The sequence below is a fragment of the Lagenorhynchus albirostris genome, chromosome 9, assembly GCF_949774975.1.
Source record: "Lagenorhynchus albirostris chromosome 9, mLagAlb1.1, whole genome shotgun sequence".
In the NCBI taxonomy this organism is placed as follows: Eukaryota; Metazoa; Chordata; class Mammalia; order Artiodactyla; family Delphinidae; genus Lagenorhynchus; species Lagenorhynchus albirostris.
The window spans coordinates 5584588-5606469 of NC_083103.1; the positions used below are offsets into that span (position 1 = coordinate 5584588).

A 21882-nucleotide genomic window follows, 5' to 3' on the forward strand; every position below is an offset into this window, starting at 1 on the left:
AAAAGATAGCTGAGAAGGCACAATGCTCTGAAGAAGAGGGATATATAACACAAAGTGAACTTTTCCCCTAAAAGTTCCCTCAGAACTAATATCAAATACCTACTATATACAGAATGATCCTAAAATTCTGAGTCAGGATACAGTTAGTCAACCACAAACATGTCCTCCAAAAAGCCAACTGGCTGAGAAATGAGTTAAAGTGCTGGATCTCTTCCACCAACATGCCCTGCTTTTCTGCATACTATGTGGTATAATCAACTGTTCAGTGTGCTTGCTGCACAAGTAACCATGATATCGCCACAATTCTGTAAAGAAAAAAACTGTGGCTACAAGTAGCCAAATCATTCTCTGAAATTCAGGATGAAGACAGGCATCTCAACACCATCTTTAAGAGAAATAATCTTAGTTCAGACATTATAGAAAAAGCACATTTTTATTCCCCTAAAGGTTTTTACTAGAATATACATACATTCTTCTTCTTGGATACTGGCAAAAGTAGTACTCAGCAATATTACACTAGCAACATGCAAATGTTCAATCCGTTTATCCTCCCAAAGTAGCCTAGTCAAGCCATCAGAGAAACTGGAAATAAGTAACAACATTTGTCAATGTCCAAGTCATGTTGGGGGTTTTACTTCTTTTTTAGATTTATTTATTTATTTATGGCTGCGTTGGGTCTTCGTTGCTGCCCATGGGCTTTCTGTAGTTGCAGTGAGCAGTGGCTACTCTTTCTTGTGGCGCGCGGGCTTCTACTTGCGGTGGCTTCTTGTTTTGGAGCACAGGCTCTAGGCGCACAGGCTTCAGTAGTTGCAGCAAGTGGGCTCAGCAGTTGTGGCGCACGGGCTTAGTTGCTCCGCAGCATGTGCGATCTTCCTGGACCAGGGATCGAACCCGTGTCCACTGCACTGGCAAGCAGATTCTTAACCACTGCGCCACCAGGGAAGTCCCAAGGGGGATTTATTTCTTAAATAACTGGGAAATAAAGATGTGTAATTCCCCACCCTACCTTCTATCCCGCTTTCAAATCTTCACCTCCTTTTAGTAACCATAGAATGATTTTTAAACTCAGCACTCTTACTATATGACACTCAAAAATTAATCTACTCATTGCCAACCCCCCCCAAATTAATCTGAATTAAGTGAAATCATTACCCAAAAGGAACATAAAATGTTTGCTTTTTCTAATTGTTCACCTCCTAGAGCAGAAAAGGGAATTTTGGAAGGCCTAATCACTAGGAAATAATCTTCAAATGACCTGCACACAACCAAAATGGATAATACCACCCACCAAAAATGGAAACAATAATGAACTCAGTAATATTCAGTTTATCCCTCAACTCAACAAATTTCTTAACTTTAGTTTCATTAGCCAATGAACATCCATTGAGATTCAAATACTCCCTAAACACTCATGTTTACTGCCTGGTTTGTTTCTATAGCAACAGACACCCAGAATCCAGAAACAAAGATAATGCCTAGTTTTTTCACCATCTTCGGTAACTGATGCAACTGTAAGCCATTAGTATGATGTGTGGCACAAGCCATGCCATTTCAGTTCCTAGAAGGTAAAGACTAGTGTATTTGTTAGGCAAAACAATTTGTAGAAAAAGAAAAAGCCCCTAGAAGTTTACCTTAAATCTAATGGGGAAGTAAGAGTGTGACCTTTCTGCCAGTCACTGAGAAAGGTACTGCAAACCTAAAAGGACAGCTTGTTCTGGAAAACACTAACTCTAGACATTTACTCAGTAAATGATATGAACCATTAAATGTGTCCCACATGCTGCTTCTCCTAAATTTTAGGTGAGTTTGGGGAGACAGCAAGCAGTCACTAGAAGCCAGATGATATTAGATAAATGTACCTATCTCCAGTCTTGCTATATTCCTCTGATCAGGATGCTTTTCTCTATGGCCCTCCTCTCTGGAGCTATGATTAATGTTTTGATTCACAGACAAAGATCAATCTCTTCACCAACACATGACCTCTTTCAAACTGTCAAACTTGAGATTTAGAGGAGTCATGAAATTTCATGTTTAGGAACAGAAGCTCTGGAAGGAACTGGCAAAAGATGAAGAGCTGGTATTTTAAACTGTCCCCCACAAACACATATACTCCTCCCCTTTCCCACTACCATGATTATATTATAATCCTGCCAAGACCTTTTTCCTTCTCATCTTTCAGTCACTCATTTGTGCCACCCAAGGAAGGTTAAAGCACAGAAAACTATGTCTTCACTTCTGAATTTACCTAGAAATGTTAGTGTAAGAGTGGTAAACTGACCCATAGCATTGAGAAGCCCAAGAGCAAAAGGAATACTTAGATAAAGCAGTTATACTCAAGCTATGAGAGAAACCAATAATGCAAATTAATGACCACATATTTGCTAACTTCTCCAGACATCTAAAACATTACCAATCACCTTCAACCAAGTGAACAATCTTAGAAAATTCACCGTCAGATATGACCCTATTTATTACTTATTATTTTTAGCAAAACTACATAATGAGAACAAAGGAACTGGAGTCAGAGTGGGTGTGGGCCTGGTCTAAGTACCGGTACTTTGAGCTTCAAATTCCTGAAGCTTCCATTTTCTTGTGTGAAAATGTCAAGAATTTCACTTAATGCACAGGATTGTGGTGAGGTTTAAATGAGAACATATGCACAAGTACTCTGCAAACTGTAAAGTGTCCCATACATAAAAAAAGGCTGAATGTAGTAGTGGCAGAGTCTAGGGTTCAAATAATGGTTCTGCCTCTCACTGTACATGAGCTACTTTAATAATTAAAATAGAAGCCATCACACAGGACTGTATGAGGATTAAGTGAGATAAAAGACGTGAAGTAGCCAGCACATGTCCAAAAAATATTAGCAACTATGGTTTTGAACAGGAATCAACACTGGACTGGGAAACAAACTATCTTTCCCAAAAAGAGCGGTTTATGCGGCTAGAGACAAGTCATACCTCACATGCCTTTTCTCAAACAGCATTAAACATCAGATAAGATTTTTTCCTCCCTTATCATCCCAAGTGGCAAAGCTTCTAATAAGTTTCCTAAGTCTATCCCTTTCACGAGCTCTTTTATGTTTTCACCATCTCTATCTCCTTACATCAAATATCTAATCCTAGGGATGAAATTTCAGGAAATGCAACACCTGTACCCTCTCCATCCCCACACTGTCAGCAATTTAATATGAAGTGGTCATTGCTGGAAGGTGTTATTTGGGAGAAGCCTAAAAGTCTAAGTGGTAGAGCTGGCTCTACTGTTGTTGATTTCTGGGTAGCAGGAACTTAAAGGAATGGTCATATGTGAACAGGGGAAGTGCGGAGCCAGAAGATAGAGGAGCTATGTGCTTATATAAGAACAAGTTTTTGGACATTAAGACAGAGAGAAGGCTGAAGACAGACTAAAGGAGAAAAGAGAACTGACCAACAAAACTAGAAGGTTTAGAACACAGTTCAATTCTTGACATAAAATAAATTTCACACCTCCCTGCCTGTGTTGCTCTAAAATCTCAGAAAGTGCTATAGAAGTAATCATGTACATTTACAGAAAACAAGAATTAAATCATCTATTGCTATGATTCTCTTGTATTGTTCGGATGTAATGAAAGAAAACCCTGGTGAAAAGTATACAATTATGTTAGAATTTTATACTGCCAAGAGAAAGGGCAATAACCAAATAAACTGAAATGATTTAATAAATTGTAATTCATCCTTCACTATACTTGTTAGGAAGCTTGTTTAGTAGTGGAAGGAAGTTCCTGAGAGAGACAGAGTAAAGAATCAAAACAGGGACCTAAAAAGCTCTTTTCCCACCATCATCCTCATAGAGATTCTAAGCCTGTGTCCCACAGCCTTTGTACTAGGACTTACAGGACTTACATGTCCTGAGTACTTACTATAGGCTGAGTTCTGTCCAAGACAGAACAGAAATAAATAGAAGAGAGCGGCTATTTTCAAGAAGCTCATAATTTCTTTGGAAAACAGAACCCACTTAATTAAGAAAAGACTAGAGGCACAGGCAAGAGCAGAATGAGAACGAGAACTTAAGAGTAGGTTTAGACAATCCAATTTCACACAGGTGCGTGTTGCTATGAAATGCTACAGCTAAATATCAATGTGACTAGATGTTACTACATTTTCTATCATAATAATAGGTAACATATGAATGCTTCCTTGTGCTAAACATTTTTGAGCCCATTTTTCTAGCTCATTTATAATCCTCACAACAACCCTATGAAGACAGTAAAATGCCAATTTTAGTTATGAAGAAAGAATCAAAAAGGTTGGGTAAGAAGCCAGGATTACTCAACATGTAGCTGAGCTGGGACTCAAATACAGCCAACTATCATTGAAAAAAGCCTATATTCTAAGTCAAACTCACAGAAGCAGAAAGTAAAATGGTGGTTGCTAGGGATTGGGGGAAGGAAGAAACAGGGAGTTGCTGTTCAGTGTGTATAAAGTTTCAGTTATGCAAGATGATCTGTTGCACAACACTGTGCTTATAATTAACAATATTGCACATTTAAAAACTTGTTGAGAGGGCTTCCCTGGTGGTGCAGTGGTTAAGAATCTGCCTGCCAATGCAGGGGACACGGGTTCAAGCCCTGGTCCGGGAAGATCACACATGCCATGGAGCAACTAAGCCCATGCGCCACAACTACTGAGCCCACGTGCCGCAACCACTGAAGCCCGTTTGCTTAGAGCCCATGCTCTGCAACAAGAGAAGCCACCGCAATGAGAAGCCCGCGCACCGCAAGGAAGAGTACTCCCTGCTTGCCGCAACTAGAGAAAGCCCGCGCGGCAGCAACGAAGACCCAACTCAGCCATAAATTAAATAAATAAATAACAATAAAAAAAATAAAAACTTGTTGAGTACAGATCTCAGGTTATATATATATATATAGATATATATTTCTTAACCACACAAAAAAAGTGCGACTCCCCTTCTGCAAAGAAAACACAGACAAAAAATAAAACGAAACAAGCCTACATTCTTACCCCTATGCCAGAAGTTCTCGAACTTTTTGGTTTCAGGAATCCCTTACACTCTTAAAAATTACTGAGGACCCCAAATAGCTTTTGTATATGTGGGTTACATAGGTCAATATTTAGTGATTACAAATTAAAATGGAAGAATTTTCTAAGTATATAATTGCAAAACAAGACAATGTCTTGTATTTCCACAAAGGCTCAAGGAAAACTTCAGGATTTCACTGGACCACAATGAAGTTACAGAGATTACAGCAGTTATAATCAAACACTAGCTAGTAAGAGCACAATATGAGTACTGAAAACTGAGTTAATCTCTGAAAAAACACATTTAAATCCTACTACTTTACAAAATTTTAGAAAACACAAGAATACACAAATACACACTCTATTAACCCTGAGAGTGATGTCATCACACATCATGTAAGTTCTGGAAAACTCCACTGTATTTCTGGAAAATCTCCACTGATTAGTGAATGAGACAGAAAAAGGCAAATAACATCTCAGTATTACTATGAAAATAGTTTTGACTTCACAGATCCCTATACATAAAAGAATCCTGAGTATATATCATACTGTGGGAACCACTGTTCCACACCAATCTTCTTTAAATCATGGGTCATAAAAATCAATGTAGGTCAGATATGCATTTTAAAATGAAATAACAGAATAGAATGAAATGGAGAGTATAAGAAAACACAGTAGGCTAAGTACCATTTCCTGAAACTGCTGTTAAAATTATGTACACCCATGTGTATGAGTGTACTAGGTCCTAACAGAAAATGTATTTCCTGGACTTCCCTGGTGGCGCAGTGGTTAAGAATCCACCTACTAAAGCAGGGGACATGGGTTTGAGCCCTGGTCCAGGAAGTTCCCACATGTCGCGGAGCAAGGAAGTCTGTGCGCCACAACTACTGAGCCTGCACTCTAGAGCCCATGAGCCACAACTACTGAGCCTGTGTGTCACAACTACTGAAGCCCGTGCACCTAGAGCCTGTGCTCAACAAGAGAAGCCACCGCAATGAGAAGCCCATGCACCACAACGAAGAGGGGCCCCTGCTTGCCGCAACTAGAGAAAGCGTGCAGCAACAAAGACCCAATGCAGCCAAAAATAAAATAAATTAAAATTAAAAAAAGAAAATGTATTTCCTAGTGCAGCTCAGTCAAACACTGAAAAACACTGTACAACACACTAATTTCCCTATACTACTGCCAAAGCAGAGGCTATACACACATAACCTACAATCTGTATACTAAAAACTGATAATTTGTTATAAGCTAGATATTCTCCAACATGAAGGCAAATAAAGGTTTCAGGTGGATACAATTTCTATAAATTGAATAAAGTCACAGGTCACCTCACCACGCTATCACGCTGTTGCCACAGCCACCACTAAAGCTTTCCTACCACCTTTGCTTCCACAGCCAGTTCAGGTAAATAGGAAGGCAAGAGTTATCCAAGCTCCATCAGCCACAAATAAAGGTGCTCTTCCCTTCCCTCTAAACAGAGCTCTTGCTCTTAATCACAGGTTGACTTCCTAAATGAAGGGCCTGCCTTCAGAGCAAACTGGTCAACAATCACTTTGCTGCTGGCGTTATGGTTACTGCTCTCATCCTGAATCTATACGATTTCCTGGGTCAAAACAGCAGCATTCAGACAATGGTTCAAGTTGTAGATCTCTCTCTGTATCCTGGCAAAGGCAGGTCTGCATCTGGCGAACTGCAACAAATGGAAACAGCAGACAGTGAAAGGCAGAGCCTGTCTGCGCCAACAGCTGAAGCTCCACCCACAGCCTGGGCACAATCCAGGACACCCAGAGATCTCAACAATGATCTCCCTGAGAGGCCACAAAGACAAACTCTACTGGAGGCAGTGAATGAAACATAACATCACTGCCTCTTCCTCTCTACCAGAACTGAACTGCAGAATTTTCTCTCAGAAACAGTTTCTCTCTCAATTAGTCCAAACAGACTAACAAAAAAGCCTGATGAAAATTATCAGCAAAAAGGCAGTGAGGCAGGACTGAGTTCAGTGATGCATCATAATGGCATATACTTTTTAAAAATTGTAGTAACATACACATAATGCAAGATTTATCATTTTAACCATTTTTAAATATACAGTTCAGTGGCATTAAGTACATTCACGTTATTATGCAACCAACACCACTATCCTTCTCCAGCCAGGAGTTTTACATCATCCCATACTGCAACTCTATACTTACTGGCATATACGTTTTCAATGATCCTATTTTTCTGATATCAGCCTACCCTAAGTTCCAAGTGCACCCCGTCCAAGAATAGACCCAATCCCACTACTGTCTTCAAACTTGGAGGGGAAAAGGCAAATTCTGTGAGAGCAGAAATCTTTCTTTTTACTGCTGCCTCCCAAGAATCTAGCACATGCCTGACAAATATAGATTCAAATATTCATCTGTTACATGGCCAAAGTTATCCCTAGAGTACTTACTAATTGCAAAGGGAAAAATATACCTTTACAATGGAAAGATCTGCTGGTTACCACCTTAACCAGTCTTAACCATCACTACCAGTGGGACAACCTAGCACTGTGTACCTTCTGACTTGATACAATTTGAAGTGCTCAATCATCCAGGAAGCATCCTTGCCAAAATGTTTAACATGAATCTAATCCTCTAGACTCAAGTTCTAGTTGATGAGGAATAGTTTAGGAAAACAAATTAAAGTACACAATGAGGAAAGAGACAAATCCAGAATGTAGGGCTTTTTAAAAGACAATGTCACTCACATGAGTACAGTCAACTGATCTTTGACAAAGGACCAAGGGCAATTCAACGTTTTCCTGTGGAACAGACAGTCTTTTCAATAATTGGGGCTAAAACAACTAGACAGTCAACGTACAAAAAAAAAAATACAATCACTGACCTTATACCTTTCACAAAAATAAACTCAAAATGGATCATAGACCTAAATGTAAAACACAAAACTATAAAACTTCTAAAAGATAATATGAAAACACCGAGGTGACCTTGGGTTTGGCAATGAGTTTTTAGATACGTACCAAAAGCAAAATCCATGAAATAAAAATGTTATGTTGGGCTGCATTAAAATCAAAAACTTCTGCTCTGTGAAAGACACTCTTTTAAGAGAATAAAAAGAGAAATCACAGACTGGGAAATAACATCCACAAAAAGAGTTGAAGACTTAGTCCACACAGAAAAACCTGCACACAAACATTTACAGCAGTTTTACTCAGAACTGTCAAAACCTGGAAGCAACTAAGATGTCCGTCAACAGGTGACTGGATAAACTAATTATGGTATAGCCATACAATGGAGTATTATTCAGCAATAAAAAGAACTATCAAGACACAGAGACATGGAGGAAACTTAAATGCTTATTACTAAGTGAGAGAAGCCAGTCTGAAAAGGTTGCAATACTGTATTTGGATTCCAACTACATGACATTCTAGAAAAGGCAAAACTATGGAGATAATAAAAACATCAGTAGCTGCTGGTGTGAGAGGGAGGAGGAGAGATGACTAAGTGGAGCACAGCAGATTTTCAGGGCAGTGAAAACCATTCTGTATGATACTGTAATGGTGGACACATGACATTATGCATTTGTCAAAACCCACAGAACTATAAACACAAAGGGTGAACCCTAATATAAACTATGGACTTCGGGTGATAATGTTGTGTCAGTGTAGATTCATCAACTGTAACAAATGTAACACACCGATGGGGACTTCCCTGGTGGCACAGTGGTTAAGAATCTGCCACTCCAATGCAGGGGACACAGGTTCAAGCCCTGGTCCGGGAAGATCCCACACGCCGCGGAGCAACTAAGCCTGAGCGCCGCAACTACTGAGCCCGTGTTCCCTAGAGCCCGCGCGCCACAACTACTGAGCCCACACGTCTACAGCCCATGCTCTGCAACAAGAGAAGCCACTGCACTGAGAAGCCCACTCACCGCAACTGAGCTCACACGCCACAACTACTGAAGCCCGCGTGCTCTAGGGCCCACGTGCCACAGCTACAGCACTAGCATGTTGCAACTACTGAAGCCTGAGAGCCTAGAGCCCATACTCCGCAACAAGAGAAGCCACCGCAATGAGAAGCCTACGCACTGCAACAAAGAGTAGCCCCTGCTCGCCGCAACTAGAGAAAGCCCCAGCAACGAACCCCCAACGGAGCCCCCCCAAGAAAACAGAAACACGGGGTTTCCCTGGTGGCGCAGTGGTTGAGAGTCCGCCTGTCGATGCAGGGGACACGGGTTCGTGCCCCGGTCCGGGAAGATCCCACATGTCGCGGAGCGGCTGGGCCCGTGAGCCATGGCCGCTGAGCCTGCGCATCCGGAGGCTGTGCTCCGCAACAGGAGAGGCCGCAACAGTGAGAGGCCCACGTACCGCAAAAACAAACAAACAAACAAAAAAAAACATGTTGAGTAGAAGCCTGACACTAAAGGTCACATGTTATATTATTCTGTTCATATGAAACATCCAGAATAGGTTAATCTACAGGAAAAGAGAGTGAACTAGTACTTACCAGGAGCTGAAAGGAGGGGTATACTGCTTAATAGTACGGGGTTTCCTTCTTGGATGTTTAAAATGTCTTGGAACTAGATAGAATGTACTGAATGTACTAAACGTCAATGCAGTGCATACTTTAAAATGGTTAATGGTTAATTTTATGTTATGAGAATTTACCTCAATTAAAAAAAAATGATATGGGAAAAAAATGTAAAAACTATTCTTACCTAGCGGGCTGTACAAAAACAGGTGGCTAGCCAGGCTTGACACAAGGGTTGTAGTATGTCAACCTCTATCCTAGATTAAAAGAGACTAAAGAGTCATAATTAAACGTAAATCATAAACTTGGACTGAATCCAGAATTTTTAAAAGTCAGGAAAAAGCTATTTAGGAAAATGTGAATATTAGATATCAGGGAACTATTGTTATTTTCTTAGGTTATGACAATAGATTTGTGATAAGGTCATACCCTTATTGTTAGGAAAGACATGCTGAAATATTTAGGGGTGATAAATATGTGTCATGATGTGCAAATTACTTTCAAATAATTCAGCCTCAAAAAACTATATATAGAAACAACGTGGCAATTTTCAAAAAGCATTTGGGGACTCTAGGGGAAGAATATACAGATGTTCATTATATTGCTCTTTCAACTTTTCTGTATTAGAGCTTTTTCAAACTAAAAAAGTTTGGGAGCAACTTTACTTTGTGAAGGTAGAAAACTGGCTCTAGACAGCTGAATACAAAGGTTGACAACATATTAAGCCTAATGTCCCAAATTCCTTGGGAGTAAGGGCTTATGAGAACTGCACTGAGGAATATACCTGGTTCCAGGATCCTTTTCTGGGACAGAAAAGCATCGCTTTTCCAAGGACAGGCTTAATCAGGTAGGAAGATTGGTAGGACCCATTCCTTGTGGACATGGGTATAAGATGCACCATAAGCACTTGCAAGAGGAATTCCTGAAAAATAACACATGCACAAGTGCATGCATGTAACACACACATAAAAAAAATCTGGCACTGCAATCCTATATTCTCATTGACTTACAAAATTAAATTTCAAATGCTGTTTCCCCAGCCAAGGGAAAAAAATCTGACTATAAAAGTTAAATGATGGCTTAAATGTTCTTACTGAACTAAAATCACTCAATGTCTATGGAATGACCCACATGAAATTCTACAGCAAGTACGCATCCCTTGTGCAGGTTGTTCTAAACCAGCGGGCTCCAACAGAAAGTAATGTGAGCCACATATGTAATTTTTTTCTAGTAGCCATATTTTTAAGGTGAAATTAATTTTAATAATATATTTTATTTATTCCAAGAAATCATTTCACACGTAATCAATAATATCATTTCACTGTTATCATTATAAAAATTATTGAGATCTTTATTTTTTCATATTAAGTCTTCAGGGTTCATTGTGTATTTTACACTCACATCTCAAATTACACTAGCCACATTTCATGTGCTCAATAGCCAAATGTGGCCAGCGGCTTACTATGCTGAACAAAGCAATCTAGCTCTTAGAAGAAGCGACAGAAGCAAAGCTTAGAAAGTGAGCTACCAAGAAAGGGATTTAATGTATGTATATGAATCTCCAAAATGAACAAATGCTGGAATTGTTCTATATTTACATATGATAATCAGCCAAACAACCATTTACCAAGGTTTAATTTACAAACTAAACTCAATCCCTGCTCTGGTACCCTCCACGATATCCTCTAAGCAAAGGGGGTTATCACATCTCCATGTGGGCAGGGGAAACTTTACTCCACATCCTCTACACACATACCGGGTGGGCCTGGGAGTTCTGTCCCTTGGCTTTCATTACTAGGTTCAGTCTGAAGACTAGAATGAAAAAAGAAAAAGGTGCTAATGGTTAGAATTAGCACCATTTTCCCTTGGCATTTGTCTTTGTCTACTAACCCCTTCCCCCATTGTTCTGTCCAACTGACCTCCAATTCCCCAGAGAAGAGAGATCATGTCAAATCCATATTCTCCAACTCTTAGATTCCTGCTGCCAAAGTAACTGTGGCCTCTTCCTCTTGACATTCCTTTACTTTAAAAAGAAAATTCTGCCAGAAAGTGGCTTTAGGAGAGCAACTAACATCACTTCAAGATCTCTTTCCATAAGTGGCCTAGAATCCACTTCCCAATGTCTATTTCAAAAATACCATAGGTAACAAAAAAATAATTTAAATATACTTAGGATCAATGATATACAAATAGTAGTTCAATTACTCTTCCCTACTATCCTCCCTCAAATGTCTCCCTTGCCCCACGAAGATGAGAGCAAATTTTTCACATTTTTGAAAAAAGGAAACATTTCTTACTTGTCAGACTAACAAACAGTATCTTTGACCCCCAACTGTAGAACTTCAGGTAAACGGAGAGACAGTGAATTTCATAAGTTCTAATCTTTTATTGGTCTTTTAGCAAATGTGTATTTTTGAGCTAAATGACTGAAACTATATTTCTTATTTCTTCCAGCTTCTTCCCTTGAATAAACCTTTCCAGGGTTATAAGAATTCTAGGACTTCCCTGGTGGCGCAGTGGTTAAGAATCCGCCTGCCAATGCAGGGGACACGGGTTTGAGCCCTGGTCTAGGAAGATCCCACATGCCGCGGAGCAACTAAGCCCATGCGCCACAACTACTGAAGCCCGCGAGCCTAGAGTCTGTGCTCTGCAACAAGAGAAGCCACCAAAATGAGAAGCCCGCGCACCGCAACGAAGAGTAGCCCCCACTTGCCGCAACTAGAGAAAGCCCGCGTGCAGCAACGAAGACCCAATGCAGACAAAAAATAAATTAATAATAATAATAATAAAAAAGAATTCTGTAATTTGGCCTAAGATCTGACACTACATTAAAAATTGTTGAATTCTGGGCTTCCCTGGTGGCGCAGTGGTTGAGAATCTGCCTGCTAATGCAGGGGACACGGGTTCGAGCCCTGGTCTGGGAGGATCCCACATGCCGCGGAGCAACTAGGCCCGTGAGCCGCAACTACTGAGCCTGTGCATCTGGAGCCTGTGCTACACAACGAGAGGCCGCGATAGTGAGGCCCGCGCACCGCGATGAAGAGTGGCCCCCACTTGCCACAACTAGAGAATGCCCTCGCACAGAAACGAAGACCCAACACAGCAAAAATAAATTAATTAATAAACTCCTACCAACATCTAAAAAAAAAAAAATCTTAAAAAAAAATTGTTGAATTCTGCTGTCCTTTGTTTACTGAGCTTATAAAATACAGATTCTAATAACCAGTACTTGTAATATATACGAAATTACTAACTCACTATCTTTTTATATATCTATGAAGTAGAAAATATATATACCTGTGTATTATTTGTGTACATGTGTGCGCGTGTGCATGTGTATGTGTGTTTAAAGGCAAAGAAGATGACATGGAAGGATACATGACTTGATAAAATAGTTACTTCTGGGGAAGGGATTGGGACTAGAGCCGTTTAAGGGGCTCTTTAGCCTTATCTATAATACTTTATATAATAATGGGTTCCTATTCTATTTGTATAATTAAAAACCGGTCAGGGGGCTTCCCTGGTGGCGCAGTGGTTAAGAATCCGCCTGCCAATGCAAGGGACATGGGTTTGAGCCCCGGTCCGGGAAGATCCCACATGCCTCGGAGCAACTAAGCCCGTGTGCCACAACTACCAAGCCCACGTACCAAAACTACTGAAGCCCGTGTGCCTAGAGCCCATGCTCTGCAACAAGAGAAGCCACCAAAATGAGAAGCCCGCGCACTGCAACGAAGAGTAGCTCCCACTCACCACGACTAGAGAAAGCCCGTGTGCAGCAACAAAGACCCAATGCGGCCAAAAATAAAATAAAATAAATAAATTTAAAAAAGAAAAAAAAAGTCAGATTTGAAATATGTAGAACTAGCTGGTTATATAACTTAAGTTCTGAAAATTATAACAGATACCATTCATTCAAAGTTTATTGTTTGCAGTCTATATTCATTACCCCATTAAATCCTCAAACAACTCTAAAAAGGCAAGTATCATTATTACCCCCAATTTAGAAATGAGTAAATTGAGACTCAGAGAGGTTAAGAAGTGCCCTGTTTAAGGTCACACAAATGTCAGGGCCTGGAAGGGACCCCAAAACCACACTAAAGCAAATCCACAGGGAATTTGACAGATTAGTTATAGCCTTGCTAAGGGAATATTCAGTTAATTCAGGAGTAAAGAGAAAACACTTTTTAACTTTTGCTATTGTTAAAGAAAAAAATTTGCTTATTTATCTGCCAGATTCAGTAAACGAAGCTATAAGACCACTTTGTGGTATTTCTTGACTGGCTTACTAACTCCGCTGATCGTGGCGGCAGCGTCCTGAACCTATTGAAAGTTTGAGAGATTTAAGTAGAGCTGTAGTGACAAGCCATGTACCACCAGCTCCCACCTCAGCTCTTTTGGTTAATTCTAAGCAAAGTACAGCAAATAAATTCAGCTGGATTGCACTTTAGGGTGTGGATTATTTGTTTCTGACAAAGGAAAAACCCTATGATTTGAGTTTTAACTACCAAAACCCCCATAATTTTCTTAAAGGACAACAACAATGACAAGTATTTGTACCAACTATAACTGATCTAGTAAAAATTAAGTTAATCAACTGATACGTGTGTATTCAGTCAATTTACATTACCACTAGAAGATCAGCTAGAAGTCTTGCTACAAGAATCTCTAATGTAAGGGAAATATATACAGTGTCTCCGAAGCTCATGATCCTTGAAATACTCTTTCCTTCTTACCTTAATCAAGTTTAGCTAGGTTCACTGACTCCTGAAATCCAGTGAAGGGCATCTCTTTTAACCTGACCTTTCCCAGGATGGAACAAGGGCTGTGGTTAAGCCTGGATGAAATATAAATAAGATTTATCTCCACTCTCAAATGCCAAGTCTTCCATACAGCATTGTTTTTAAGTTGATTACATACTCTGGACTTATACGTCAGACACTTTCACAAATCTTAGTTCTATTTCAAGTTCCGTATCTGGTTCAGGAAATTTTTACTGCCAGTGCTACAAATTAACTTTAGTCCTGGGTGAGATTCTGAGGGAGTTTCAAACATATTAACCTAATTCCAAATGAAATAAAAAAGCTATGTACCTTTAAAAGCTTTTATAAAACATTTTATACTCAAGTTAAGAAATCAATAGATAAAACCCACTAAAATGACGGAGGAAAGCATGGCATTATAGTTTATAACCAATATTTTTTTATAACCAATATTAAACTGAAGAGTTTTCTACAGCAAAAAAAAAAAAGAGAATAAATGGTTATTTTCCATCCACCATTTCAATATTGCTCATTCTGTATTCAGTGGCTTCGGTTTATATTACACATGCTGTTTCAAGTTCCTTTCCTAAACTCTGTTCCCAGTTCTACCACCTTTCCTTACAAATGATGACCTCATGACTTACTCTATAAAGAACACCAAAACTTTAAAACGTAGCAATTATAGTTTTTCTTCCCCACGATGTTGGGCCAACCCTTGCCTCTTTCATCCTACCCCCATTATCAAGGTACCTTCTCACCCTCTCACTGGGTCTCAGTAAATTCACTCAAATTTCAAGACGACTAAGTTCTAACATGTGCCTTTTTTTTTTTTTTTTTTTTTTTTTTTTTTGCAGTACGCGGGTCTCTCACTGTTGTGGCCTCTCCTGTTGAGGAGCACAGGCTCCGGACGCGCAGGCTCAGTGGCCACGGCTCACGGGTCTAGCCGCTCCGCGGCATGTGGGATCTTCCCGGACCGGGGCACGAACCCGTGGTCCCCTGCATCGGCAGGCGGACTCTCAACCACTGCGCCACCAGGGAAGCCCCTAAGATGTGCCTTTTGTGCTTTACTTTCTAAAATTATTTCTCTGGCTCTCTGTCCTCACCAGTTTAAGATCCACCATTTCCAGAGAAGCCATTATTTAATTCTGATTCTTGAATATCTATCATCACAATCACCCAGCTCTATCTATTTATAACCATAAAATAACTCTTCTCTTTTCTTTGCCACTATATCAGTAGATCTTAAATTCTGTCTTCTCCTGAAAGTTTCTGCAATTGAGTGCTATATTCTGATTACTGATTATTTATTATTTAAAAAGAAAACTCAGAAAGGTTTAACAGGCCAAATGTGTGCGTGTGTGTTGTGCTGTGTTCTACTAGAGAACAATTAGAATACAGAACAGTGCCTTTGACATACTTCAGAGTACACAGTTCAGAAGTAATTTAGCGGGCTTCCCTGGTGGCGCAGTGGTTGAGAGTCTGCCTGCCGATGCAAGGGACACGGGTTCGTGCCCCCGTCCGGGAAGATCCCACATGCCGCAGAGCAGCTGGGCCCATGAGCCTGCGCGTCCGGAGCCTGTGCTCCGCAGCAGGAGAGGCCACAACAGTGAGAGGCCCGCGTACCGCAAAAAAAAAAAAAATTTAGGAATTGCAAAGTTATCATAAAAGAATAAAAGCTCAACAGTGCCTTTGAACTTTTTCTCTTCTTTGGAGATCACCTATTATCTCTTACAGTGAAAAATACGTTATTTGTTTAATTTTCTAAATTTTTGGTAATAAACTTTTAAAGATATCAATAAAAGTATACCACAGCAAGGACAATAAACGGATGATTAGCAAAAAGTTGTTGGGAATCTCAAAGTACCATCCCATAAATTATTTTCTAATTACAAAGGAGAAAACACATTTTTAAAGGAAAGATATGACAGTCGCACCTGTAACAAAGTGATCAAACATAGCAATGCCAAAAATGAGACAACCTGAAACTGTCTCCTGGTATGATGCAATAAATAAACACAGGCAGTGACCTTTGTAGTATTTTTGCCAATGTGTTTAACCTGAAGCTAATCACCTAAAGCTCCATAAACTTATTTCTAAAGTGCTCCTTTCTGATGTTTTAGTCTCAGTTTAGTCACGATCAAAGGGACTCTGGTGGAGCGCCAACAACCACCATGAAAAACGGGGTAGCAGAATGAGTAGGTCTGGGGCCAGGCAGACCTAAGTTTGAATCCTGGAACTGTTACTTACTAAGCCTACATAAGCCCTGAGCCTCAGTTTCCTCCTCTATAAAATGAGGTTATATAAAATACTACCAATTTCAGAGATTGTTACAAGGATTAAACGGCATATCTAATAATGTAAAATATCTAAAATACTGCCTGGCATATTAGAGCGATTCAGCAAATGTTGGTTACCCTATCATACCATATATTGTTCTCTATGTCATGATTAACAAAAAACTTTTATATACATACAGTGTCTCATCATCTGATGCTCCCTGTAAATAACAGCTACAAGTCACTAAAAGTGAATACAATGACATAAATCTTCCTGCAAGGAGTTATTAATCTTTTAACATTATAAAAATGGAAGGATTTGCATTCATTCACACATGACCCCCTTTTTTTTTTTTTTTGCGGTACGCGGGCCTCTCACTGTTGTGGCCTCTCCCGTTGCGGAGCACAGGCTCCAGACGCACAGGCTGAGCGGCCACGGCTCACGGGCCTAGCCACTCCGCGGCATGTGGGATCTTCCCGGACCGGGGCACGAACACGTGACCCTGCATCGGCAGGCGGACTCTCAACCACTGCGCCACCAGGGAAGCCCCCACACATGCTCTTTTTACTGGTAGTACTTGTTTTCCACAATCCCATATGCCCAAATTTCAGTAGTCACACTTTAGTTAAATAACATCAGTCTCCCAACAACATCGTTCAAACTTCAGTTACCATGGTATATGAACCACAAGTAGCTGCATAAAGTACAAATTTTTTTAAACATCTTTATTGGAGTATAATTGCTTTACAATGGTGTGTTAGTTTCTGCTTTATAACAAAGTGAATCAGCTATACATATACATATAACCCCATATCTCCTCCCTCTTGCATCTTCCGCCCACCCTCCCTATCCCACCCCTCTAGTTGGTCACAAAGCACAGAGCTGATCTCCCTTCGCTATGTGGCTGCTTCCCACTACCTATTTATTTTACATTTGGTAGTATATGTAAGTCCATGCCACTCTCTCACTTTGTCCCAGCTTACCCTTCCCCCTCCCTGTGTCCTCAAGTCCATTCTCTACATCTGCGTCTTTATTCCTGTTCTGCCCCTAGGTTCAAGTACAAATTTTACCGCTAGTTCTTCACTCCAGAATGGCTGTGTAAGTGAAGATGTGCATTGTGATCAGTGACCAATCACATCACTTCTTTCAAAGTCTGTTAGTGATGAGTCACTGGGCATGCTATTCAGTTCACACACAAACAGCACAGCGTGTAGCTGTGTTGACTCCTAGTCTCCAGTAATAAACCCATGTGACATTTTATAAAAATGGATAATCAAAAAAGGGAACTGGCCTACAGAGATAAAAATGAAGCAAAGATGTAAAAAGTGGTAATGCTGAAAGTAAAATCTGAATAGAAAATAAACAGAGTTAACATGCATCAGAGGAGCTTAGTACTGGCAAACTTATCAACATACACATAAGGAAAGTGATGATGATGATGATGATGAAAAGGATAAGGATGTCCCAGAGGAACTGACACCAGCAAAAAAAAAAAGGAACTCTCAATGATATTTCATGACATTGAAAGTACAAAGGATAGGGAGCACAAATATATGGACACCAAGGGGGAAAGTGGAGGGGGCGGGGGAGGGTGTGGTGGTGGTGTGATGAACTGGGAGATTGGGATTGACATATGTACACTTATATGTATAAAACAGATAATTAATAAGAACCTGCTGTATAAAAAAAAATTTAATTTAATTTAAAAAAAAACAACAACAAAGGATATGGGCTTCCCTGGTGGTGCAGTGGTTGAGACTCCGCCTGCCAATGCAGGGGACGCGGGTTCAATCCCTGGTCCAGGAAATCCCACATGCCACGGAGCAACTAAGCCCGTGCACCACAACTACTGAGCCTGTGCTCTAGAGCCCGTGTGCCACAACTACTGAGCCTCCGCTCTAGAGCCCGTGCACCACAACTACTGAGCCTGCGCTCTAGAGCCCGTGAGCCACAACTACTGAGCCTGTGCTCTAGAGCCTGTGAGCCACAACTACTGAAGCCTGCATGCCTAGAGCCCATGCTCTGCAACAAGAGAAGCCACCACAATGAGAAGCCTGCGCACCACAACGAAGAGTAGCCCCCGCTCGCCACAACTAGAGAAAGCCCACACGCTGCAATGAAGACCCAACACAGCCAAAAATAAATAAAGAAAAAAAAAGAATAATAAAAAAAGAAAAAATATAAAGAATAAAATAAAAAATAATAATAAACAAATAAATAAGAATAAATTTTAAAAAAAAGAAAGTACAAAGGATAAAATGCTGGAAGCCAAGGCATCCAAAAGACGTTTGCTCCATATCTTAAGTTATAGGACAAGAAGCAGGCAAACACTGCTCAAACTACTCTTGATAAATTTTAACAAAGATATAGAACACTTCAATATTCAATGTTTCTAATGCTTTAGATTACAGTGTATCAAATAAATACTAGTTTTACTTTTTCGTTTCCTCATACCAACAATGAAATTGTTTTTAATATTTTGACAAAAATTTTAAAGGGCACATCATAACTTTTCCCGTTGGTCATCTTGCATGGCCTTAGTCTTCATGGTCGTTTTTATAGTCCTACACTACCATGCAAAGTGGGGACTGCTTGTGGATATATACAAGAGTGTGTGTGTGTGTGTGTGTGTGTATACAGGTGTGGAATTTTTGTTTATTTCTTTATTGAAGTCTGGTTGATTTACAATGTTGTGTTAGTTTCTGGTATATAGCAAAGTGATTCACTTATATATACATATTCTTTCTCATATTCTTTTCCATTATGGTGTTATTACAGGATATTGAATATAGTTCCCAATGCTATACAGTAGGACCTTGTTATTTATCTCTTTTATATATAACAGTTTGTATCTGCCTAATTTATCCCTCCCCCACCTTCTTTCCCTTTTGGTAACCATAAGTTTGTTTTCTGTGTCCATGAGTCTGTTTCTGTTTCATAGATAAGTTCATTTGTGTCATTCTTTAGATTCCACATATAAGTGATATCATATGGTATTTCTTTCTCTTTCTAACTTACTTCACTTAATATGATAATCTCTAGGTCCATCCACGTTGCTGCAAATGGCATTATTTCATTCTTTTTTGGGGGGGCACGCCACGCAGCTTGCAGGACCTCAGCTCCCCGACCAGGGATTGAACCCAGGCCATGGCAGTGAAAGGGTTGAATCCTCACCACTAGGCCATCAGAGAACTCCCCATTAGTTCATTCTTTTTTGTGGCTGAGTAATATTCCACTGTGCCTATACACCACATCTTTAGCCATTCATCTGTCGATGGACATTTAGGTTGCTTCCATGTCTTGGCTATTGTAAATAGTGCTGCTGTGAACACTGGGGTGCATTTATCTTTTCTAATTATAGTTTTCTCCAGATATATGCCCAGTAGTGAGATTGCTGGATCATATGGCAACTCTATTTTTAGTTTTTTAAGGAACCGCCATACTGTTTTCCACAGTGGCTGCACCAATTTACATTCCACAGCTGTGTATTTTTTTCCCCACTTACTCCCAAACCATCTGAGAGTAAGTTGTATATACGATGGCCCTTTACTCCTAAATACTTAAGTGTGCATTTCCTAAGAATAAGGATTTTTTTTTTTTAACCACACCACAGACCAGGTGTCAGTAAATTCTGTAAGTTACTTTTTAAGAACCTATCTACTCTTTAGGAATAAAAGATGGAGTCTATGCCTGCTGTTCAATGTCAAAGATAGCAGCTGTGAAATGTATAAATTAGTTTTTCAGATGTAATATCTTTCAGGCAATTATATAGTTTAAATTTGCAGTTTAAGACATTGTCAATAGTAAAAGTAAATGAATAAAAATAAAGTAAATGGATAAAGAAAACTTCCTAAAGCTAGTCAAATATTCAATTCAATAAGTTTTAATACTCCTTAGGTATATAGGGAATAAAAAATAAATTTTTATAATCTTCACTTTAAAATATGATACAATCCTTTCAGGAATTCAGCAATCACAAGTGAAACATCATGACACTACACAAAAATGCTAAATTAAATACACAATAGGGTTTAAGTATACGGTACAAAAAAAAATCTGTCACTAGTAGATAAAGAGAGAATTATATTCAATCGAATTCATTATATTTTAATCATCTCCCATGTGCCAGACATTGTCAATTTTCTGGTAAATAAGATGGTAATGGTTCCTGCCCTCAGAATCTAGAGAGAGTAAGTAGAAAGACAATCAGGGTATTATTTGTTATGACAGCAGAAAAATCTAATGTTAAAGAAACAGGGAGAAGAGGTACCTTATCTAGCAGGAAAAGAAACAGATGTCAAAGTTTTCCCAAAGGATGTAACATCTAAGCTGAAATCTGAAGGATAAATCAAATTCGAGAGAGGAAGGAAAGTGTTCGACTCAGAACTGCATACGCAAAGGCCCCAAGGTAAAATAGGCCAGAGAACTTCAAGAAAAAGAAAGTAGCTGAGTACAGTATCATTTTCAGGTAATGGGAAAAGAGAAAGGGAGAATAAGGTGTAATGGAAAGAAATTCAACCCGAAGTAAAAAGACCTGGTTTCCAAGCTTTGCTCTACCACTTATTAGTTGTATAACTTTAGGACAAGTCTTTTTACCTCTCTGGGCCTCTATTTCCTAATGAGCAAAATGAGGACACTACCATATTTCCCCTCAAAGGGTTATCTCAAAGATCAAGTTTTAAAAAGCATGTAACAAACCATAAAACAAACAAAAAAATTATTTAAAAAATTCTGTTCACCAAAATACACCATTAAAAAAATAAAATAAGTCACAGATTGGATAAAAATATTTGCAGCATGTAAGTCTAACAAAGGACTTGTATCCAAATATATAAAGAACTACAAATCAACAATTAAAAGATGAACAAATCAATAAAAAAGGGGGCAAAAGACTTGAACAGATACTTCATCAAAGATATACAAATGCTCAGTAAGCACATGAAAAGGTGCTCAACATTATTAGTTACCAGAGAAATACAAATTATAATCATGAGATACTATTTCACACTCACTAGAATCGCTAATGTCAAAAATGTTGGTAAGGGGACTTCCCTGGCGGTCCAGTGGTTAAGACTCCATGCTCCCAATGCAGGGGGCATGGGTTCCATCCCTGGTCAGGGAACTAAGATCCTGCTTGCCACATGGCGCGGCCAAAAAAAAACACAAAAAAAAACGTTGACAAGCATATGGAGCAAGTGGAGGTCTCATACACTGCTGGGGAAGTATAAAATGGAACAGCACTTTAAATAGTTTGGCAATTTCTTATAAAGTTATACATATATTTACCATATGACCCAGCAACCA

The 21882-nt window shown here is 39.5% G+C and overlaps 1 protein-coding gene across 6 annotated transcripts in view; it reads right to left on the reverse strand.

The window, feature by feature from the left end:
• Window positions 1-21882, reverse strand: part of KDM2A (lysine demethylase 2A) — a 106561-nt gene that overhangs the window by 57012 nt on the left and 27667 nt on the right. Inside the window, exon 2 of one of the 6 annotated variants that reach the window (XM_060158455.1) lies at window positions 14275-14375. The exons of the other annotated variants lie outside the window; for them this stretch is intronic. The gene's annotated coding sequence lies outside the window, so the exon portion shown is untranslated. The remainder of the gene's footprint in view (window positions 1-14274; window positions 14376-21882) is intronic. 6 annotated transcript variants of the gene reach the window in all.